General features: G+C 48.7%; 30 non-coding genes across 30 annotated transcripts; 8 read left to right on the forward strand and 22 right to left on the reverse strand.

Annotated features, from left to right (window-relative positions):
• Positions 1–4: 4 nt before the first annotated feature.
• Positions 5–76, reverse strand: Trnad-guc. Its single transcript has one exon. It is a non-coding gene; the product is annotated as a tRNA-Asp (tRNA).
• A 107-nt stretch (positions 77–183) lies between these two features.
• Trnad-guc lies at positions 184–255 on the reverse strand. Its single transcript has one exon. It is a non-coding gene; the product is annotated as a tRNA-Asp (tRNA).
• A 107-nt stretch (positions 256–362) lies between these two features.
• Trnai-uau lies at positions 363–454 on the reverse strand. Its single transcript is given in 2 exon segments — positions 363–398; positions 417–454. It is a non-coding gene; the product is annotated as a tRNA-Ile (tRNA).
• Positions 455–832: 378 nt separating this feature from the next.
• Positions 833–905, forward strand: Trnar-acg. Its single transcript has one exon. It is a non-coding gene; the product is annotated as a tRNA-Arg (tRNA).
• A 604-nt stretch (positions 906–1509) lies between these two features.
• Positions 1510–1581, reverse strand: Trnad-guc. Its single transcript has one exon. It is a non-coding gene; the product is annotated as a tRNA-Asp (tRNA).
• A 107-nt stretch (positions 1582–1688) lies between these two features.
• Trnad-guc lies at positions 1689–1760 on the reverse strand. The gene has a single exon. It is a non-coding gene; the product is annotated as a tRNA-Asp (tRNA).
• A 107-nt stretch (positions 1761–1867) lies between these two features.
• On the reverse strand, positions 1868–1939 carry Trnad-guc. The gene has a single exon. It is a non-coding gene; the product is annotated as a tRNA-Asp (tRNA).
• Positions 1940–2046: 107 nt separating this feature from the next.
• Positions 2047–2138, reverse strand: Trnai-uau. Its single transcript is given in 2 exon segments — positions 2047–2082; positions 2101–2138. It is a non-coding gene; the product is annotated as a tRNA-Ile (tRNA).
• A 378-nt stretch (positions 2139–2516) lies between these two features.
• On the forward strand, positions 2517–2589 carry Trnar-acg. Its single transcript has one exon. It is a non-coding gene; the product is annotated as a tRNA-Arg (tRNA).
• Positions 2590–3193: 604 nt separating this feature from the next.
• Positions 3194–3265, reverse strand: Trnad-guc. The gene has a single exon. It is a non-coding gene; the product is annotated as a tRNA-Asp (tRNA).
• A 107-nt stretch (positions 3266–3372) lies between these two features.
• Trnad-guc lies at positions 3373–3444 on the reverse strand. The gene has a single exon. It is a non-coding gene; the product is annotated as a tRNA-Asp (tRNA).
• Positions 3445–3551: 107 nt separating this feature from the next.
• On the reverse strand, positions 3552–3643 carry Trnai-uau. The gene is given in 2 exon segments: positions 3552–3587; positions 3606–3643. It is a non-coding gene; the product is annotated as a tRNA-Ile (tRNA).
• A 378-nt stretch (positions 3644–4021) lies between these two features.
• Positions 4022–4094, forward strand: Trnar-acg. The gene has a single exon. It is a non-coding gene; the product is annotated as a tRNA-Arg (tRNA).
• Positions 4095–4698: 604 nt separating this feature from the next.
• Positions 4699–4770, reverse strand: Trnad-guc. The gene has a single exon. It is a non-coding gene; the product is annotated as a tRNA-Asp (tRNA).
• A 107-nt stretch (positions 4771–4877) lies between these two features.
• Positions 4878–4949, reverse strand: Trnad-guc. The gene has a single exon. It is a non-coding gene; the product is annotated as a tRNA-Asp (tRNA).
• A 107-nt stretch (positions 4950–5056) lies between these two features.
• Trnai-uau lies at positions 5057–5148 on the reverse strand. The gene is given in 2 exon segments: positions 5057–5092; positions 5111–5148. It is a non-coding gene; the product is annotated as a tRNA-Ile (tRNA).
• A 378-nt stretch (positions 5149–5526) lies between these two features.
• On the forward strand, positions 5527–5599 carry Trnar-acg. Its single transcript has one exon. It is a non-coding gene; the product is annotated as a tRNA-Arg (tRNA).
• Positions 5600–6203: 604 nt separating this feature from the next.
• Positions 6204–6275, reverse strand: Trnad-guc. Its single transcript has one exon. It is a non-coding gene; the product is annotated as a tRNA-Asp (tRNA).
• Positions 6276–6382: 107 nt separating this feature from the next.
• Trnad-guc lies at positions 6383–6454 on the reverse strand. Its single transcript has one exon. It is a non-coding gene; the product is annotated as a tRNA-Asp (tRNA).
• Positions 6455–6561: 107 nt separating this feature from the next.
• On the reverse strand, positions 6562–6653 carry Trnai-uau. Its single transcript is given in 2 exon segments — positions 6562–6597; positions 6616–6653. It is a non-coding gene; the product is annotated as a tRNA-Ile (tRNA).
• Positions 6654–7031: 378 nt separating this feature from the next.
• Positions 7032–7104, forward strand: Trnar-acg. The gene has a single exon. It is a non-coding gene; the product is annotated as a tRNA-Arg (tRNA).
• Positions 7105–7708: 604 nt separating this feature from the next.
• Trnad-guc lies at positions 7709–7780 on the reverse strand. The gene has a single exon. It is a non-coding gene; the product is annotated as a tRNA-Asp (tRNA).
• A 5821-nt stretch (positions 7781–13601) lies between these two features.
• On the forward strand, positions 13602–13674 carry Trnar-acg. The gene has a single exon. It is a non-coding gene; the product is annotated as a tRNA-Arg (tRNA).
• Positions 13675–14278: 604 nt separating this feature from the next.
• Positions 14279–14350, reverse strand: Trnad-guc. Its single transcript has one exon. It is a non-coding gene; the product is annotated as a tRNA-Asp (tRNA).
• Positions 14351–14457: 107 nt separating this feature from the next.
• On the reverse strand, positions 14458–14529 carry Trnad-guc. Its single transcript has one exon. It is a non-coding gene; the product is annotated as a tRNA-Asp (tRNA).
• A 107-nt stretch (positions 14530–14636) lies between these two features.
• Trnai-uau lies at positions 14637–14728 on the reverse strand. The gene is given in 2 exon segments: positions 14637–14672; positions 14691–14728. It is a non-coding gene; the product is annotated as a tRNA-Ile (tRNA).
• Positions 14729–15106: 378 nt separating this feature from the next.
• Trnar-acg lies at positions 15107–15179 on the forward strand. The gene has a single exon. It is a non-coding gene; the product is annotated as a tRNA-Arg (tRNA).
• A 287-nt stretch (positions 15180–15466) lies between these two features.
• On the forward strand, positions 15467–15538 carry Trnai-gau. The gene has a single exon. It is a non-coding gene; the product is annotated as a tRNA-Ile (tRNA).
• Positions 15539–21475: 5937 nt separating this feature from the next.
• On the reverse strand, positions 21476–21547 carry Trnad-guc. The gene has a single exon. It is a non-coding gene; the product is annotated as a tRNA-Asp (tRNA).
• Positions 21548–21654: 107 nt separating this feature from the next.
• Positions 21655–21746, reverse strand: Trnai-uau. The gene is given in 2 exon segments: positions 21655–21690; positions 21709–21746. It is a non-coding gene; the product is annotated as a tRNA-Ile (tRNA).
• Positions 21747–22114: the final 368 nt, after the last annotated feature.

Raw genomic sequence — 22114 nt, forward strand, 5'->3', positions numbered from 1 at the left:
GCATCTCCCCGGCGGGGAATCGAACCCCGGTCTCCCGCGTGACAGGCGGGGATACTAACCACTATACTACCGAGGATGCGCTGTAGACAGGTGCCTGTGTGCGAGAGATATGGTGCTAGTAGCCGCAAACGACCTACACTAAGTTCGGCGAGTGATAGAGCAGCAATTAAAAATCGGATGTGCCTCCCCGGCGGGGAATCGAACCCCGGTCTCCCGCGTGACAGGCGGGGATACTAACCACTATACTACCGAGGAAGACGCAGCTAGCGTCTCGAATGCACAATTATGTTACTCAAATAGCTGATACATCTCAAACCTAGCCTCCTGTTGCTGTCAGAGACAGCTGCTAAGAAATAAAAGTATGCCCCAGGTGAGGCTCGAACTCACAACCCCGGCATTGCTCACGGCTACTGCCTCATAAGTACCGTGCGCTAACCAATTGCGCCACTGGGGCTACAACAGAGTGCTTTCAGTTAGCGGTATTCACTTTGCTGCAATCCAGTGGTGGCCACAGAAACATACGATCGCCACCTGATGCCATACTGCGACTTTGGCACCTGACTACCAATGCTTCGTGCTATTCTTGTTTCATATGCTACGCTTACATGCACATCAACCGGCTCTCGTCGTCGAGAAAACGTGGGAAAACGCGCGCCTTGCCTTCTGCTACCTGTCGAACAGCGAGAGCAGATGCGTGGCAAGCTCTAAGCTCTGCAGGCGCACTGCGGCCACGCAGCTGCACGAAAGGTACCTTCCTTGGGAGCTTGCTCAGCCATGGAGAACACGTTTCTTAGCGAATTGCACTTGTCTCGTAGAAAGAAATGCTGCCACTGGCCCTGTGGCGCAACGGATAACGCGTCTGACTACGGATCAGAAGATTCCAGGTTCGAATACTGGCAGGGTCGGCGTTTTGTTAGTTGCCGACGCGTAGCTGGGCAGTGGATTTCGTATGTCGCCGCACCGTGGAGTGCTTTGTTGCTCCTGTGCATCTCGCAGCTGCATGTCGAGTCGTTCGTGGTAAATATCGCTGCCTGCAAGCGTCAGCGTAGCGTCAGTCGAGCAAAGTCGAGACAAGTCAAGCTGAGAGCTGTAGGAGATGATACGCAATTAAATACAGGCGTGTGAAAGCGACGCAGACAACACTTTCCAAGTGTCCCACGTCACGTGGCGAAGAGCCGGCGCAACCCCAGGCAGCAGAGTGGCGCAGTGGAAGCGTGCTGGGCCCATAACCCAGAGGTCCGTGGATCGAAACCACGCTCTGCTAAAATTATTTCTTTTGCGGACTGTGCCGAGCTCGATTATTACGCCCACAGCGTCGGCTGGGGTGCTTTGATACAGCGTTAACAGCATACCCCGCAGTTCTGAAATGTGAAGAATGCGAGAACCACTTCCTAAGTTGTAGCATTTTTTAAGATTTTGCGCCAACTACACTCCACGATCGCAAAGTTAATGCTCTTACGACCCACATACGCGCAACACTCGAACAGGGTTGTGAGATAAAAATCGCATCTCCCCGGCGGGGAATCGAACCCCGGTCTCCCGCGTGACAGGCGGGGATACTAACCACTATACTACCGAGGATGCGCTGTAGACAGGTGCCTGTGTGCGAGAGATATGGTGCTAGTAGCCGCAAACGACCTACACTAAGTTCGGCGAGTGATAGAGCAGCAATTAAAAATCGGATGTGCCTCCCCGGCGGGGAATCGAACCCCGGTCTCCCGCGTGACAGGCGGGGATACTAACCGCTATACTACCGAGGATGCGCTGTAGACAGGTGCCTGTGTGCGAGAGATATGGTGCTAGTAGCCGCAAACGACCTACACTAAGTTCGGCGAGTGATAGAGCAGCAATTAAAAATCGGATGTGCCTCCCCGGCGGGGAATCGAACCCCGGTCTCCCGCGTGACAGGCGGGGATACTAACCACTATACTACCGAGGAAGACGCAGCTAGCGTCTCGAATGCACAATTATGTTACTCAAATAGCTGATACATCTCAAACCTAGCCTCCTGTTGCTGTCAGAGACAGCTGCTAAGAAATAAAAGTATGCCCCAGGTGAGGCTCGAACTCACAACCCCGGCATTGCTCACGGCTACTCCCTTATAAGTACCGTGCGCTAACCAATTGCGCCACTGGGGCTACAACAGAGTGCTTTCAGTTAGCGGTATTCACTTTGCTGCAATCCAGTGGTGGCCACAGAAACATACGATCGCCACCTGATGCCAAACTGCGACTTTGGCACCTGACTACCAATGCTTCATGCTATTCTTGTTTCATATGCTACGCTTACATGCACATCAACCGGCTCTCGTCGTCGAGAAAACGTGGGAAAACGCGCGCCTTGCCTTCTGCTACCTGTCGAACAGCGAGAGCAGATGCGTGGCAAGCTCTAAGCTCTGCAGGCGCACTGCGGCCACGCAGCTGCACGAAAGGTACCTTCCTTGGGAGCTTGCTCAGCCATGGAGAACACGTTTCTTAGCGAATTGCACTTGTCTCGTAGAGAGAAATGCTGCCACTGGCCCTGTGGCGCAACGGATAACGCGTCTGACTACGGATCAGGAGATTCCAGGTTCGAATCTTGGCAGGGTCGGCGTTTTGTTAGTTGCCGACGCGTAGCTGGGCAGTGGATTTCGTATGTCGCCGCACCGTGGAGTGCTTTGTTGCTCCTGTGCATCTCGCAGCTGCATGTCGAGTCGATCGTGGTAAATATCGCTGCCTGCAAGCGTCAGCGTAGCGTCAGCCGAGCAAAGTCGAGACAAGTCAAGCTGAGAGCTGTAGGAAATGATACGCAATTAAATACAGGTGTGTGAAAGCGACGCAGACAACACTTTCCAAGTGTCCCACGTCACGTGGCGAAGAGCCGGCGCAACCCCAGGCAGCAGAGTGGCGCAGTGGAAGCGTGCTGGGCCCATAACCCAGAGGTCCGTGGATCGAAACCACGCTCTGCTGAAATTATTTCTTTTGCAGACTGTGTCGAGCTCGATTATTGCGCCCACAGCGTCGGCTGGGGTGCTTTGATTCAGCGTTAACAGCAAACCCCGTAATTGTGAAGTGTGAAGAATGCGAGAACCACTTCCTAAGATGTAGCATTTTTTAAGATTTTGCACCAACTACACTCCTTGATCGCAAAGTTAATGCTCTTACGACCCCCATACGCGCAACACTCGAACAGGTTTGTGAGATAAAAATCGCATCTCCCCGGCGGGGAATCGAACCCCGGTCTCCCGCGTGACAGGCAGGGATACTAACCACTATACTACCGAGGATGCGCTGTAGACAGGTGCCTGTGTGCGAGAGATATGGTGCTAGTAGCCGCAAACGACCTACACTAAGTTCGGCGAGTGATAGAGCAGCAATTAAAAATCGGATGTGCCTCCCCGGCGGGGAATCGAACCCCGGTCTCCCGCGTGACAGGCGGGGATACTAACCACTATACTACCGAGGAAGACGCAGCTAGCGTCTCGAATGCACAATTATGTTACTCAAATAGCTGATACATCTCAAACCTAGCCTCCTGTTGCTGTCAGAGACAGCTGCTAAGAAATAAAAGTATGCCCCAGGTGAGGCTCGAACTCACAACCCCGGCATTGCTCACGGCTACTGCCTTATAAGTACCGTGCGCTAACCAATTGCGCCACTGGGGCTACAACAGAGTGCTTTCAGTTAGCGGTATTCACTTTGCTGCAATCCAGTGGTGGCCACAGAAACATACGATCGCCACCTGATGCCAAACTGCGACTTTGGCACCTGACTACCAATGCTTCGTGCTATTCTTGTTTCATATGCTACGCTTACATGCACATCAACCGGCTCTCGTCGTCGAGAAAACGTGGGAAAACGCGCGCCTTGCCTTCTGCTACCTGTCGAACAGCGAGAGCAGATGCGTGGCAAGCTCTAAGCTCTGCAGGCGCACTGCGGCCACGCAGCTGCACGAAAGGTACCTTCCTTGGGAGCTTGCTCAGCCATGGAGAACACGTTTCTTAGCGAATTGCACTTGTCTCGTTGAGAGAAATGCTGCCACTGGCCCTGTGGCGCAACGGATAACGCGTCTGACTACGGATCAGGAGATTCCAGGTTCGAATCTTGGCAGGGTCGGCGTTTTGTTAGTTGCCGACGCGTAGCTGGGCAGTGGATTTCGTATGTCGCCGCATCGTGGAGTGCTTTGTTACTCCTGTGCATCTCGCAGCTGCATGTCGAGTCGATCGTGGTAAATATCGCTGCCTGCAAGCGTCAGCGTAGCGTCAGCCGAGCAAAGTCGAGACAAGTCAAGCTGAGAGCTGTAGGAGATGATACGCAATTAAATACAGGTGTGTGAAAGCGACGCAGACAACACTTTCCAAGTGTCCCACGTCACGTGGCGAAGAGCCGGCGCAACCCCAGCCAGCAGAGTGGCGCAGTGGAAGCGTGCTGGGCCCATAACCCAGAGGTCCGTGGATCGAAACCACGCTCTGCTGAAATTATTTCTTTTGCAGACTGTGTCGAGCTCGATTATTGCGCCCACAGCGTCGGCTGGGGTGCTTTGATTCAGCGTTAACAGCAAACCCCGTAATTGTGAAGTGTGAAGAATGCGAGAACCACTTCCTAAGATGTAGCATTTTTTAAGATTTTGCACCAACTACACTCCTTGATCGCAAAGTTAATGCTCTTACGACCCCCATACGCGCAACACTCGAACAGGTTTGTGAGATAAAAATCGCATCTCCCCGGCGGGGAATCGAACCCCGGTCTCCCGCGTGACAGGCAGGGATACTAACCACTATACTACCGAGGATGCGCTGTAGACAGGTGCCTGTGTGCGAGAGATATAGTGCTAGTAGCCGCAAACGACCTACACTAAGTTCGGCGAGTGATAGAGCAGCAATTAAAAATCGGATGTGCCTCCCCGGCGGGGAATCGAACCCCGGTCTCCCGCGTGACAGGCGGGGATACTAACCACTATACTACCGAGGAAGACGCAGCTAGAGTCTCGAATGCACAATTATGTTACTCAAATAGCTGATACATCTCAAACCTAGCCTCCTGTTGCTGTCAGAGACAGCTGCTAAGAAATAAAAGTATGCCCCAGGTGAGGCTCGAACTCACAACCCCGGCATTGCTCACGGCTACTGCCTTATAAGTACCGTGCGCTAACCAATTGCGCCACTGGGGCTACAACAGAGTGCTTTCAGTTAGCGGTATTCACTTTGCTGCAATCCAGTGGTGGCCACAGAAACATACGATCGCCACCTGATGCCAAACTGCGACTTTGGCACCTGACTACCAATGCTTCGTGCTATTCTTGTTTCATATGCTACGCTTACATGCACATCAACCGGCTCTCGTCGTCGAGAAAACGTGGGAAAACGCGCGCCTTGCCTTCTGCTACCTGTCGAACAGCGAGAGCAGATGCGTGGCAAGCTCTAAGCTCTGCAGGCGCACTGCGGCCACGCAGCTGCACGAAAGGTACCTTCCTTGGGAGCTTGCTCAGCCATGGAGAACACGTTTCTTAGCGAATTGCACTTGTCTCGTAGAGAGAAATGCTGCCACTGGCCCTGTGGCGCAACGGATAACGCGTCTGACTACGGATCAGGAGATTCCAGGTTCGAATCTTGGCAGGGTCGGCGTTTTGTTAGTTGCCGACGCGTAGCTGGGCAGTGGATTTCGTATGTCGCCGCACCGTGAAGTGCTTTGTTGCTCCTGTGCATCTCGCAGCTGCATGTCGAGTCGATCGTGGTAAATATCGCTGCCTGCAAGCGTCAGCGTAGCGTCAGCCGAGCAAAGTCGAGACAAGTCAAGCTGAGAGCTGTAGGAGATGATACGCAATTAAATACAGGTGTGTGAAAGCGACGCAGACAACACTTTCCAAGTGTCCCACGTCACGTGGCGAAGAGCCGGCGCAACCCCAGCCAGCAGAGTGGCGCAGTGGAAGCGTGCTGGGCCCATAACCCAGAGGTCCGTGGATCGAAACCACGCTCTGCTGAAATTATTTCTTTTGCAGACTGTGTCGAGCTCGATTATTGCGCCCACAGCGTCGGCTGGGGTGCTTTGATTCAGCGTTAACAGCAAACCCCGTAATTGTGAAGTGTGAAGAATGCGAGAACCACTTCCTAAGATGTAGCATTTTTTAAGATTTTGCACCAACTACACTCCTTGATCGCAAAGTTAATGCTCTTACGACCCCCATACGCGCAACACTCGAACAGGTTTGTGAGATAAAAATCGCATCTCCCCGGCGGGGAATCGAACCCCGGTCTCCCGCGTGACAGGCGGGGATACTAACCACTATACTACCGAGGATGCGCTGTAGACAGCTGCCTGTGTGCGAGGGATATGGTGCTAGTAGCCGCAAACGTCCTACACTAAGTTCGGCGAGTGATAGAGCAGCAATTAAAAATCGGATGTGCCTCCCCGGCGGGGAATCGAACCCCGGTCTCCCGCGTGACAGGCGGGGATACTAACCACTATACTACCGAGGAAGACGCAGCTAGCGTCTCGAATGCACAATTATGTTACTCAAATAGCTAATACATCTCAAACATAGCCTCCTGTTGCTGTCAGAGACAGCTGCTAAGAATTAAAAGTATGCCCCAGGTGAGGCTCGAACTCACAACCCCGGCATTGCTCACGGCTACTGCCTTATAAGTACCGTGCGCTAACCAATTGCGCCACTGGGGCTACAACACAACGCTCTCAGTTAGCGGTATTCACTTTGCTGCAAACCAGTGGTGGCCACAGAAACATACGATCGCCACCTGATGCCATACTGCGACTTTGGCACCTGACTACCAATGCTTCGTGCTATTCTTGTTTCATATGCTACGCTTACATGCACATCAAAGGGCTCTCGTCGTCGAGAAAACGAGGGAAAACGCGCGCCTTGCCTTCTGCTACCTGTCGAACAGCGAGAGCAGATGCGTGGCAAGCTCTAAGCTCTGCAGGCGCACTGCGGCCACGCAGCTGGACGAGAGGTACCTTCCTTGGGAGCTTGCTCAGCCATGGAGAACACGTTTCTTAGCGAATTGCACTTGCGTCGTAGAAAGAAATGCTGCCACTGGCCCTGTGGCGCAACGGATGACGCGTCTGACTACGGATCAGAAGATTCCAGGTTCGAATCCTGGCAGGGTCGGCATTTTGTTAGTTGCCGACGCGTAGCTGGGCAGTGGATTTCGTATGTCGCCGCATCGTGGAGTGCTTTGTTACTCCTGTGCATCTCGCAGCTGCATGTCGAGTCGATCGTGGTAAATATCGCTGCCTGCAAGCGTCAGCGTAGCGTCAGCCGAGCAAAGTCGAGACAAGTCAAGCTGAGAGCTGTAGGAGATGATACGCAATTAAATACAGGTGTGTGAAAGCGACGCAGACAACACTTTCCAAGTGTCCCACGTCACGTGGCGAAGAGCCGGCGCAACCCCAGCCAGCAGAGTGGCGCAGTGGAAGCGTGCTGGGCCCATAACCCAGAGGTCCGTGGATCGAAACCACGCTCTGCTGAAATTATTTCTTTTGCAGACTGTGTCGAGCTCGATTATTGCGCCCACAGCGTCGGCTGGGTTGCTTTGATTCAGCGTTAACAGCAAACCCCGTAATTGTGAAGTGTGAAGAATGCGAGAACCACTTCCTAAGATGTAGCATTTTTTAAGATTTTGCACCAACTACACTCCTTGATCGCAAAGTTAATGCTCTTACGACCCCCATACGCGCAACACTCGAACAGGTTTGTGAGATAAAAATCGCATCTCCCTGGCGGGGAATCGAACCCCGGTCTCCCGCGTGACAGGCGGGGATACTAACCACTATACTACCGAGGAAGACGCAGCTAGCGTCTCGAATGCACAATTATGTTACTCAAATAGCTAATACATCTCAAACATAGCCTCCTGTTGCTGTCAGAGACAGCTGCTAAGAATTAAAAGTATGCCCCAGGTGAGGCTCGAACTCACAACCCCGGCATTGCTCACGGCTACTGCCTTATAAGTACCGTGCGCTAACCAATTGCGCCACTTTTTTTTTTTTTTTTTTTTTTTTTTTTTTTTTTTTTTTTGTCGCAGGATACTGATATGTGGACACGGGGCTTATTTATGCGTTGTCTAACTAAACAGGTGAAAGCTTGGCAGGAAGGCAAAGTAACTAAGAGCTAGCGTGAATGTCTCCCCTATCATGAAGTGAGATCAGTATCCCCCTATACCGGCGCCATTAATGCAACTGGCGCAGGAGCGAGCAATAGAAGTGGAAACTTAACCAATCCCCTGCTTTTCGAAAACAATACTGAGCATATTCGCAAAGTCCCTCTTAAGATGTGGGAAAGATTGTTGCGTCCAGTACTCATGAAGCATGTAACCAGTAAACGAAATAAAATCGGAAATACCATCACCATCAACCACTGCAAAAATGTAACGGCCAAGAAGCCACATAATGGTGTTGTTCTTTGTCCGGGGATAAAAAACCGTGTCCGGCCAGCAGAGAATATCAGTTGTAAAAGCTGATTCCGAGCTTCTGGTGAGTAACGCCAATTGTCGGCGCAGCCAGTACCACATGCGAAGACGGTCAGCGCAGGTAAATCGGTGTGGGAGTGTATCAATACAACCACACGTTTGACAAAGCGGAGTGACACTTAAACCTATACGATGAAGTCGTTCGTTCGTAGGAATCAGCTGATTAACTACCTTATACCATAGGGAGGCAACAGCTGCGGAATGAACGGGTAAGCTAATATTCGTCCATATGTGACGCCAATTAAAACGGGGATATTGTAAAACAATCGGGATGGAAGAAGAAGACCTGTGCCATTTGTCAAGCAGTGTTCGCGTAGTAAAAACAGGACTACGTTGTAAGTGGAGATCCAGATAACTAATCTCAATGTAGAAGTCCCGAACATGCCGTAGCTTCGCATTTAGAGGCCCTACGTTAATAGGCGGTGACAAGCTCGCAGGACGAACGACATGGAATAATCGCGAAGTAACAGTCGGGGACTCAGAAAATAAAAGATGGAGGGTGCGCTTAACATAAAGGGCAGCAGCCTTGACACGGACATCGGTGAACGACAAGCCGCCCTCAAGTCGCGGCTTCGTAAGAACATCACAACGTAATTTAAAAATGTGCCCCCGCCAAATATATCTGTTAATAAGCTGGACCATTTTTGCACCCTGCATTCTGGGAAGCGGAAACAACTGAGCAACGTAATATACTTTACATAAAACATAAGTGTCTAATACATGCTTTTTTTGCAGTATCGGTATCGAACGCCATGAGTGTTCGAATAAAACACCTTGAAGCTTGGAAATGGCCACTTGCCAATTTTTCGCAGCCATACGAAGAGGACACCGTTCAAGATAGATACCTAAATGTGTATGATGTTCAACAGCCGTAACCCACGGAACAACCACATGTTCAAAGCCCCGCAAATTCAGGAGTTTGCTTTTACGGGGGTTGATACGAGAACCTGAGGCCGCAGAAAATTTATCCAGTTCCATTTTCAACGGCGGCACTTCTGCGGAGGAACGAAGTAAAACAACCAAATCATCAGCATAAGCTGTTGCTGTCTGGGTAACCCCAGAGATCGTAAGACCACGAAGTGTCGAGTTGAGACGTGTGAGGAGTGGTTGAAGGGAGAGAGCATAAAGGGTCATGGATAAAGGGCTACCTTGCGGGACGCCACGTTTAATATCAATGACCTTCGTCAGCTGTCCATTAATGTCAATCTTAGCAGAAATGCCAGTCGTCATATTCTTAAGAACCAGCAGCGCCTTTTCATTAAAACCGAGTCGGCGCAGCAGAAGCTCTAAAAACGAATGGGACACACGATCAAAAGCCTTACTAAAATCAACAAATAAAAGCGCACAGGAAATATTGGTGACAGCGACAATCGACACAATATCACGATACCTCGCCAGAGGCGTCAAGATGGAGCGCCCCGGAAAGCAGCTTTGACAAGGAGTTATCACAGGTGTAAGCAAGAGGGATAGACGTGCATTAACAGCCCTAGCAGCCGTCTTATAATCAAAATTTAAAAGGGTTAAAGGACGAAAGTCACTAGCTGTCTTCAAACCAGCAGATTTCGGTATCAGGACAACCGTACCTCTCTTGAATTCGGCTGGAATTGTGCCACCATTCAAAATTTCATTTACTATATCCGTAAAAACCGGCCCTATAATAGTCCAAAAGCGAACAAAAAACTCCTTAGGAAGGCCATCCGGACCAGGAGATTTGTGAGATGGTGAACAAGCAATGAAAGCTGAAATTTCGTCTGCAGTAAAAGGAGCTAAAAATTCCATATTATGGTCCTCTGTTAAAACTGATGGGATAGCAGTTGAAATCTCGTCAACATCAAGCGGATCAGAATCAGCTACAGCATATAAGGTCTCATAGTAGCAGGTAAGTTCATGGGTTATTTGATTCTGTAAGGTAAGCCGGCGACCATCAGCTGCCATAAGGCCGTCAATCAATACACGTCGACGGTTCTTGTGGTGACGAAACAGATGGTACATGGAAGTCATTTCATGTGCTAAGGTGGACGGCGGCTTAGATTTAATCTTCAATCCTTCCATCTGAAGCCGTTTAATACTAAGGAGCTTGGCTTTAATTTTCCGAACCTCAGAAAGGTGGGCACATGTCATTCGAGGAGTATCATAAAGTTCGCGAAGCACCGAATAATAATACTCAAAAGTCAGTTTCAGATCTCGCGCTCTATTATAACTGTAGGACATTAAAGTGCGACGTAGTTTTGGCTTCGCACAGTGGATCCACCAGTGAAGCTTAGACGGATAGTATCGCAGAGAACGTAAACACATGTCCCACGCCGTCTGTATTAGAGGTTCGATGTCAGGGTCATCGAGCAAGGAGACATTTAATTTCCACAGTGGCCGATAAAGTTTAAGAGGCTGACGTTCCAAATTAATTATAACCGCAAGGGCACAATGATCCGTAAAACTGGCTGGAATTACATCTACATTTAAAACAGAAACACTAAGGGGATCAGAAATATACAGTCGGTCCAGGCGACTACTTGACGTGGCAGTAAAAAATGTAAATTTAACTAAAGTGGGGTGTTTAACCTTCCACGCATCGCGTAGTCGTAGTTGACGTACAAGAGAATGTAGCTCGAAACAATAATTAAAATGAGGGGATTGGTCCTTAGCTTGTAATACACAATTAAAATCACCCCCCAATATCAAAGTCGCAGGATTTTTGCGTAAAAGATAAATCAGATCCTCTTTATAAAAACGAGACCTTTCCTGCCGTTTGCTGGAACCAGAGGGGGCGTAAATATTAACCAAGGTTGTGTCAAATAACCGACAACCAATACCCCTTCCCGAGTCTAAGAGCTCAATTTCGGTAACGGGGATACCGTCACGAATTAGTAAGGCAGTACCTGTGGAAAACTCAGGCGCAAAATTTATAATAGTGCGAAAGCCAGGAACAAACAGGTGTGCAACGGAGACTTCCTGCAGGAAAACAACATCAGCTGCAGAGTCATAAATGAACTGCTGCAGAGACGCTAACTTCAGAGCAGATTGAATGCTATTTATATTTAAGGTAATAAACGTGTACGCCTGCAACATCAACAAAACAAAAGGGAAAATGAACCCTAATTACACCACATTAGAAGCAACTACATCCAGATCATCAACATCAGACATGGCAGAGGGTGATTGCCCGGAATCAACGGAATCAGAGTCATCCTTTGCATGCTTGTGTTTTTTCCGCACCGCGTGAAGATTGGGGGGGCACTTTCACCCGACGGCGTATCTGATGCACACCAGAGTCAAGAGCAGGTGGAGTGGGGGGTTCGAGATCAGGCACGTCAACCAAGGCATCCGAAGGATTAGCAGGGCGAGAGGAATCTGAAGAAGGTGCAAGCAAGGGGAAAACTGCATCAGGAACATCGGCACCGGCATCAGAAGGTGTAGGTATTGGAAGTGTAGGAGGTGGAGAGATAGGTTTGGAATCCGCTGAAGCGGAGCGCGCAGTTCTAGAAGCGATTTTCCGACAAACAGCTGTCTGCACCGAAGTGTCGTCAACATGTTGTGATGCCTGTGTCGGGAGGGATGTCAACACCACCTCGACCGAATGTTGGGGCTCTTGCGCCGACAGCGTGGCACCAGGTTTGACGTCATCAGGCAAAGCAGGAGACACAGTGGGAACAGAATCCAAAACAAGCAAGGGAGATTCCGGAATTCTCTCGTCAGATTCGCTAACCGGCTGCGAAACAGCAGCTTCGTCATCAGTGCTACCGGTATCACTAGCACGACGGCGTTTGTTATTGGAAACAGACGGGATCGGTGTAGAAGCAGCCGATACATCTGGGCGAGTGGGTAACGGGGGAAAACCTGCATCAGAGGAAGGTGTCACCCGTTGTGAACAATCTACTGCAGGAGGCTGACACGAGACAGTGGAGGAAGCTGCTGGCACAAGATCGGCAACCGTTAATTTGCGGCGTTGTGCTAGCCCATTTTTAAGCACAAACACCCGCTTAGGGCAATTAGCACGAACATGACCATTTTCATTACATAGAAAACACGTACCAACTTGCCCCTCATAAGTAAGATGAACACGATAACCACATACAACCAGATGGGACGGTATATTCGACTTAATATGCATTTCAACCGATCTGATACCATTATAACATTGTAGCTTATGTTGTGCAGACCAACGTTCATGTCGAATTGATCGAACGGTACCATAACCAAGCAAAGCTTCCTTGAGATAACTGTTTTCAACTTCAGGGGGTAAATTATAAACCCGAACTGTGGTATACATAATTTCCGCATTTGAAACAGTAACACTGCTAACAGAACCATCTCTATGACGGAACGACACTTGCTCACCATGTTTAAGTAAAATCTTATCTAGCAAAACCGGGTTCAACAATTTCACAAAAAAGTAGTAAAGTTCTGTGTCAAAATACGCCGTATGTACCTGGTCCGATGTAATGCCAATCGTATCCACAATCCATTCGTGAATTTCCAACGAAGTTGGTTGAACATTCCTGGTGGCCTTGTTAAACTGAAAACTGAGAGTACACTTCCGCGGAAACAACCGGGAAGCCATAACACTTAATTAATGCGGCAAAAGCCGCTAGGCAACACAAGACACAACACAAACACTAAGTCGACGAAACAACGAAGAAAAGAAGACAAAGAAACGTCACACACAGAAGGTAAATAGTCACAACCCGAGGGAAACGGCGGATCGAATACACAGCACGTCCGATCGCTGTCGCGTCTCAAGCAGAACTATGCCACTGGGGCTACAACACAACGCTCTCAGTTAGCGGTATTCACTTTGCTGCAAACCAGTGGTGGCCACAGAAACATACGATCGCCACCTGATGCCATACTGCGACTTTGGCACCTGACTACCAATGCTTCGTGCTATTCTTGTTTCATATGCTACGCTTACATGCACATCAAAGGGCTCTCGCCGTCGAGAAAACGAGGGAAAACGCGCGCCTTGCCTTCTGCTACCTGTCGAAACAGCGAGAGCAGATGCGTGGCAAGCTCTAAGCTCTGCAGGCGCACTGCGGCCACGCAGCTGGACGAGAGGTACCTTCCTTGGGAGCTTGCTCAGCCATGGAGAACACGTTTCTTAGCGAATTGCACTTGCGTCGTAGAAAGAAATGCTGCCACTGGCCCTGTGGCGCAACGGATAACGCGTCTGACTACGGATCAGAAGATTCCAGGTTCGAATCCTGGCAGGGTCGGCGTTTTGTTAGTTGCCGACGCGTAGCTGGGCAGTGGATTTCGTATGTCGCCGCATCGTGGAGTGCTTTGTTACTCCTGTGCATCTCGCAGCTGCATGTCGAGTCGATCGTGGTAAATATCGCTGCCTGCAAGCGTCAGCGTAGCGTCAGCCGAGCAAAGTCGAGACAAGTCAAGCTGAGAGCTGTAGGAGATGATACGCAATTAAATACAGGTGTGTGAAAGCGACGCAGACAACACTTTCCAAGTGTCCCACGTCACGTGGCGAAGAGCCGGCGCAACCCCAGGCAGCAGAGTGGCGCAGTGGAAGCGTGCTGGGCCCATAACCCAGAGGTCCGTGGATCGAAACCACGCTCTGCTAAAATTATTTCTTTTGCAGACTGTGTCGAGCTCGATTATTGCGCCCACAGCGTCGGCTGGGGTGCTTTGATTCAGCGTTAACAGCAAACCCCGTAATTGTGAAGTGTGAAGAATGCGAGAACCACTTCCTAAGATGTAGCATTTTTTAAGATTTTGCACCAACTACACTCCTTGATCGCAAAGTTAATGCTCTTACGACCCCCATACGCGCAACACTCGAACAGGTTTGTGAGATAAAAATCTCATCTCCCCGGCGGGGAATCGAACCCCGGTCTCCCGCGTGACAGGCGGGGATACTAACCACTATACTACCGAGGATGCGCTGTAGACAGCTGCCTGTGTGCGAGGGATATGGTGCTAGTAGCCGCAAACGTCCTACACTAAGTTCGGCGAGTGATAGAGCAGCAATTAAAAATCGGATGTGCCTCCCCGGCGGGGAATCGAACCCCGGTCTCCCGCGTGACAGGCGGGGATACTAACCACTATACTACCGAGGAAGACGCAGCTAGCGTCTCGAATGCACAATTATGTTACTCAAATAGCTAATACATCTCAAACATAGCCTCCTGTTGCTGTCAGAGACAGCTGCTAAGAATTAAAAGTATGCCCCAGGTGAGGCTCGAACTCACAACCCCGGCATTGCTCACGGCTACTGCCTTATAAGTACCGTGCGCTAACCAATTGCGGCACTGGGGCTACAACACAACGCTCTCAGTTAGCGGTATTCACTTTGCTGCAAACCAGTGGTGGCCACAGAAACATACGATCGCCACCTGATGCCATACTGCGACTTTGGCACCTGACTACCAATGCTTCGTGCTATTCTTGTTTCATATGCTACGCTTACATGCACATCAAAGGGCTCTCGCCGTCGAGAAAACGAGGGAAAACGCGCGCCTTGCCTTCTGCTACCTGTCGAACAGCGAGAGCAGATGCGTGGCAAGCTCTAAGCTCTGCAGGCGCACTGCGGCCACGCAGCTGGACGAGAGGTACCTTCCTTGGGAGCTTGCTCAGCCATGGAGAACACGTTTCTTAGCGAATTGCACTTGCGTCGTAGAAAGGAATGCTGCCACTGGCCCTGTGGCGCAACGGATAACGCGTGTGACTACGGATCAGAAGATTCCAGGTTCGAATCCTGGCAGGGTCGGCATTTTGTTAGTTGCCGACGCGTAGCTGGGCAGTGGATTTCGTATGTCGCCGCATCGTGGAGTGCTTTGTTACTCCTGTGCATCTCGCAGCTGCATGTCGAGTCGATCGTGGTAAATATCGCTGCCTGCAAGCGTCAGCGTAGCGTCAGCCGAGCAAAGTCGAGACAAGTCAAGCTGAGAGCTGTAGGAGATGATACGCAATTAAATACAGGTGTGTGAAAGCGACGCAGACAACACTTTCCAAGTGTCCCACGTCACGTGGCGAAGAGCCGGCGCAACCCCAGCCAGCAGAGTGGCGCAGTGGAAGCGTGCTGGGCCGATAACCCAGAGGTCCGTGGATCGAAACCACGCTCTGCTAAAATTATTTCTTTTGCAGACTGTGTCGAGCTCGATTATTGCGCCCACAGCGTCGGCTGGGGTGCTTTGATTCAGCGTTAACAGCAAACCCCGTAATTGTGAAGTGTGAAGAATGCGAGAACCACTTCCTAAGATGTAGCATTTTTTAAGATTTTGCTCCAACTACACTCCTTGATCGCAAAGTTAATGCTCTTACGACCCCCATACGCGCAACGCTCGAACAGGTTTGTGAGATAAAAATCGCATCTCCCCGGCGGGGAATCGAACCCCGGTCTCCCGCGTGACAGGCGGGGATACTAACCACTATACTACCTTTTTTTTTTCTGGCTTCTCCGCCTTTAAAAAATGAATGTAACTTGATGATGTGGAATCACGCTTCTTCTGAACGACAAACGAAGTATGCCCCTTCTGTTGCCTTTGTTTGCAACATGGCTTGGATAAAAATAAATGTAATTTCCATTGAAAAGGCAGTCACCTAATTGTTATGGAAATGTGACTGCATTTGTAAATTTCGTTCTCCGGGCGTGGAAAAACAGAAAGAAGCAAACTCATTATTGCTGATAAGTAAAATTCTCTTCTTTAGAAAGGTAATGAATTAAAGTAGGCTACTGCTGCTTGATTTTACACATAAATAACATAAATACGTCTTCCTGTGAAAGTAGGAGTGAAAGAAAGAAACTAAATAAAGGGTAGATACCAGTTTCATCACTGTGTCGTATGCTTCCCTCAAAAGAAAGTAATATATACATAGAGGCCTAACTGATTTATATTTATGATCTTCTCTGATTACTTGCTGTTAGATATCCTCCTCTTGCTACGTGAAGTACAACCTTGTACCACAAAGTATTCGTCTAATATACGAAATGTATCGGTGGATAATGTAAATTACGCACTTCTATTGGTTACAGTATTGTTTTAGTTAAAGAATTTGCGTATTTTTCCTTGTATTTTTTAGTACACATCAACTTTTGGTGCTCAGTTGTAAGGTATACCCAGAAGTCCTCCCTATCGCTTGACTCTTTTGTTAGGATGTAATGCACCGTTTGGCCTTTCAACCAGTTGATTGCGTTTCGTTTTGTTTTAGGGTAAGGTATACTGTCAGGGTTTAAAAATGCAGCAGGCGTAACGGCGTTGGGCGTAGTTCTGCTGACGCTCGCTATCTTTTGTCTTATGTAGAGCCATGTGTCTTTTACCTTGTCACACAACAATCTATGCTCTTCGGTATCTGGTATATTACATAATGTACACAGCGGTGACTCGGCCAATCGAATAGAGTGCAGTTTAGAGTTCGTCGGAATTTTCCTGTTTACAGCATAGTACCAGGTCGATCTAACATACGTTGGCAGGTTCCGGCAGTGAATATTTTGCCATATTGTTTCCCAGTTATAACAAGGATACTTTTGTTCTACGTCGTTTCTGGGTTTGTCTTTCATCAAGTTATTGTAAAGTTCTTTCACTTTCATGATGTCTTTTTCAGGGATCCTTGCCTGTATGTAGCTGTATTCCACTAAAAAGTATTTCAAGTGGTATAGTCCATTGGGTATGTGTTGGACATTTATAGGTGCACTGATGTCAGCAGGAGCTATTTCATTTAACAAATGTGCAGCAAGGGTGCCACGTGGTTCCTTCCATTGTTTGTATGTGGTTGAAAGGTATAAGGCTTGCGCTTTTTTGCTGATATCGGTGAGATTTAACCCACCGCATTTCGTAGGGAGCATCAGAACGTCATATTTGACTTTGAAAATATGACCGCGGCTGACAAAATGTCCTAGTGCAGATGCGATACTTTTCGACAAAGGCGCAGGTGGTGGCAGAACTTGTGCTACGTAATTAACTTTGGATGTGATGTATACATTTGCCACTGTTACTTTTTGAAGTTCATCGAGTTTCCTAATACTATGTGCTTGTACAGAGGCGCGTATGCTGTTAAGTAATTTTCGATAATTCGCAGCAATAGTGTGCTTGATATTTCTTTTAAAATTTATGCCGAGACATTTCATGGTTTCAAGCTCGCGTAACAGACCCTGCGTTTGCGTCCCAATTCCACGGCCGATGTTGAAGATCCCCGACTTTGTTCTATTTAGTTTTGCACCAGATGCCTGTTCATATTTTGTTACTATTTGCAGTGCGCTCTCTACTTCAGTGCCATTCACGACTAGGAAGCCAACATCATCAGCGTACGCCTTGCACACGATCTTTTCTCCATGTATTTGTAGCCCTTGTAGATGTTTCATAAGGGAGGCAAGCAGGGGCTCGATGGCGATGGCGAAGAGTGCCATTGACATTGGACACCCTTGCCTAATGGAGCTGGTGACGTCAATCGGGCGGCTAATGTGCCCATTGATGAGAAATCTGGCTGAGTTGTTGGTTAATGTATTTCGTACTACTGCTATGAATCTAGGAGGGAAGCCCATTGCGCCCATGGTCCGAAGGAGAAAACGATGATTTACCCTGTCGAATGCTTTATCAAAGTCGAGTGAGATGAGTGCACATTTTACTTTGCAGACGTCGGCCGTTGAGATTAGGTCCCTGTAATCACAAAGGGTCTGGAGAATTCTTCTATCTTTGCCCACACTTGTTTGATAGGGGCCAGTAACGCTGGTCATTGTGGTTTTCAGCCTGCGAGCGAGGATGCGGCCAAAGATTTTGTAATCACTGTTTAAAAGCGTGATTGGCCTCAGAGCGCTTACAGTTTTCATGTTGGTGGTTTTTGGCACTAACACTACGAGTCCCTCACGAAATTCTTTCGGGATGTCATTTTCAGGGTTTAGTAGTTCGTTGCAGATGAGAGTTAACTTAGCTTTTACGAGGTCACTAAATTTGCGATAAAATTCTGCCGGAATTCCGTCTGCCCCTGGAGCCTTATTTTTCATGCATCCATATATAGCTTCTTCGACATCTTCTTCAGTCACTTCCGAGATGAGAGTTTGTGCTTCCGCGTGGCATACTTTGCCCTGGAGGTTAATCGTTAACTCGTCTTGAAGCTGTTCGTCAACTGGTTGACTAGACATTAAGGATTCAAAATGCTGTACGATTGCCTCTTTAATCTCTCTTTGCTTCGTAAGCTTCCTTCCATCATCAGTTGTTATTTCAGAGAATATCTTGCGAGACGCCCTTTTTCTTTCACGAATGACATGATAAATGGAAGTGACCTCGTGCTGTGCTATATTCTGGGCACGCGACCGTATTTGGTAGCCTTCCAGTTGTTTACGCCGAAGAGCCAAAATTTTTGCTTTAATTTTGTTAATTCTTTCGTAGTTATCCACAACTGTTGCATCGGACTTGTACAAATCACTTAGACACTGAAAGTAGAAGTCTATAGTTGATTTGTACCAAAAGTTTTTGTCTTTTGAGTAATTCATGAAAAACCTCCGTATTTTAGGTTTGGCATGTTTCAGCCACCAGTCAGTGCCAGAGTTGTACGAGCTAAATTTGCTTTCGCACTCTCTCCATAACGTGTAAAATGCCTCCTGACAAGCTTGGTCTTCCAGATGTGACACGTTAAGCTTCCATGTGCCTCTACCTCGATAGGTCTCTTGTTTTGTCAGATTGATTGTGCATATGTACGCAGCGTGATCCGAGAAAACGGTAGGCCATATTTCGGACTGCAAAATGTGGTGTTTCAAATTGTGCGTTACATATATCCTGTCGAGACGGCTCGCCGAGTGACTTGTGGCGTGGGTGAAGCCAGGGGCTGCACCGTGCATATGTTCCCATGAGTCTGTTAGTCTTAGGTCATTAACTATACGCTCCAGTTCAGTACACTTGTTGAAATTGGGAGTTTGGTCTTTGGCATGCAAAACACAGTTAAAATCTCCTCCCAGGATAAGGTGTTCATATCGAGTTCCAAATAGTGGGACAACTTCTTCTTTAAAGAACTCCGCTCTGCGGTGCCTGTTGCTGGATCCTGAAGGGGCATATACGTTAATGACTCGTATTTTGTTTATTGTGGCCGCTATGCCTTTACTGTTTGATAGTTTTACCACATCTTGGACTACTATGCCCTCCTTTGCGAGCAGAGCTGTGCCCATTTCCGTTCCATGCCCTGGGTTTATAATGGCGTTGAAGCCAGGTACGTTACCAAGCTCAATGTCTGTCACTTCTTGTAAAAGGATAATGTCACTGTCAGAAGCATATATAAAATCTTTTAAGTTCTGTAATTTAAAGGAACTACGAATCTTATTAAGGTTTACTGTAGCGATCTTGTACGCTTGTATGTCAGACATTGGCCGTTCTACTTGATCAAACTTTAAACAACATTCTTCCGGTTTGTCTCGCAAGCGTCAGCTTTAAAACTCATTTTAATAATATTCACCGGTAGCAAATGGTTCAGTGGTGTGTCCTTGGTCTTTAGAAAGTTCGTTCACGGAGACGTCTTCGTTGAAGAAATCAGCCACCTTCGTGGCTGGAGTACAGTCTGTTTTAGTTTCTGAAACTTCTGTCATTTCTTCATCCGCATTGTTATGATCGCTTTCGTCTGCCCAGCTGGTTGACGTTGTCATCGTGGGTTGGACGAGTGAATCTTCAGGAGAGTGACTCGCTTCTTGAGGTTGGGTGGGTGCTTTCTTTGTTAGCTTTCCTTGGACGTCCCGTTTTTCCAGTGCAGAAGGGGAACGCTCCTCAGAAACTGGTGTCGCTTTCGTGTTGCCAGCCATCTGTTGGCTTAAGCTACTACCTATTTCCTTTGCTTTTTGTCGGAGTGTAGGAGCCGTCTCCTCTGCACCTTTGCGCGCCAGCCGGCGTTTCTTATTTTTTTTGGGAGAATTGCCTCTCGACGGACTTTCTTCAGTATCCAAGTTAGTTTCGCTTTCCTGCAAGGTGTGTCGGTCTTCAACTTCCGGTGGATCTGCTGCCTTAACAGTTGCAGGTGCCTGTTTCGGTGGAACTTCAACTGTTTTCGTAGGTTGGTGGGACTCTTGTAGGTCGTCAGCTATGACGGCACTGACATCCATCGGAATTTCAGTGTCTGGAGAATTTCTATTTGCACACGGTTCAGGGGCTGAGGAAGCAGTTGGCCGTTCGCGTGCCACGGCGGCGTAAGTTCCAGGCAGTGTTGTCATCGCCGGTGGCCTGGCGGCCTCGCCGGCCGGCAGCTGTGCAACGCGCCGCTGTATACAATCTGCGCGAACGTGCCCAGGCTTGTTACAGGCGGCACAGGTTCGCGGTTGATCGTCATAAATTACAATCCCTCTATATCCGCAAACATTTATGTACGACGGGATGTGCTTTTGTAACTCTACTCGAAGCTGCCGTACTCCATTTAGTACTGGGAATTTATGCGCGCTTGACCATTTCTCGGCAAAGTTGCTGAGCACTTTGCCGAAGGGTGAAATTACGGCATTAATTTGGTCAGCTGAAATCTCAAAAGGCAACTCGAATATTCGAACTGTGCGAATGCCAAAACCAGCTTGTGCAACGGTGACTTCAGCAACGTTTCCATCTGAGTGCTTAAATTTCATGACACCTCCGGAAGACTCAACTATTTTCTCGCACAACTCGGAACTACGCATTTTAACAAACACGACACATGCTACAATCGACAGATGGATCCCGATTATATCATTAAAGGAGAGCTTCACATCTTCTTCTAACCAATTCTCTACTTCAAAAGACTTAGGTCTGGCATATCGAGAATCAAAGGTCAGTTTCAACGTATCTTTTCGACTTGGTTGAGCCATCACTGTATACTACTCATTACATCTCGAAGTTTTCGACAAACAGAGCTTTAAGCTGCAGCAAGCGCGAGACTTACCACGCGGAAGCACAGACGGCGCAGCGCACACCACACTACGTCCTAACTCCACGCCGTCCGCCGGCGAACACTACCGAGGATGCGCTGTAGACAGCTGCCTGTGTGCGAGGGATATGGTGCTAGTAGCCGCAAACGTCCAACACTAAGTTCGGCGAGTGATAGAGCAGCAATTAAAAATCGGATGTGCCTCCCGGCGGGGAATCGAACCCCGGTCTCCCGCGTGACAGGCGGGGATACTAACCACTATACTACCGAGGAAGACGCAGCTAGCGTCTCGAATGCACAATTATGTTACTCAAATAGCTAATACATCTCAAACATAGCCTCCTGTTGCTATCAGAGACAGCTGCTAAGAATTAAAAGTATGCCCCAGGTGAGGCTCGAACTCACAACCCCGGCATTGCTCACGGCTACTGCCTTATAAGTACCGTGCGCTAACCAATTGCGCCACTGGGGCTACAACACAACGCTCTCAGTTAGCGGTATTCACTTTGCTGCAAACCAGTGGTGGCCACAGAAACATACGATCGCCACCTGATGCCATACTGCGACTTTGGCACCTGACTACCAATGCTTCGTGCTATTCTTGTTTCATATGCTACGCTTACATGCACATCAAAGGGCTCTCGTCGTCGAGAAAACGAGGGAAAACAAGCGCCTTGCCTTCTGCTACCTGTCGAACAGCGAGAGCAGATGCGTGGCAAGCTCTAAGCTCTGCAGGCGCACTGCGGCCACGCAGCTGGACGAGAGGTACCTTCCTTGGGAGCTTGCTCAGCCATGGAGACCACGTTTCTTAGCGAATTTTACTTGCGTCGTAGAAAGAAA

The sequence above is a fragment of the Schistocerca piceifrons genome, chromosome 8 (assembly GCF_021461385.2).
Source record: "Schistocerca piceifrons isolate TAMUIC-IGC-003096 chromosome 8, iqSchPice1.1, whole genome shotgun sequence".
Taxonomy (NCBI): Eukaryota; Metazoa; Arthropoda; class Insecta; order Orthoptera; family Acrididae; genus Schistocerca; species Schistocerca piceifrons.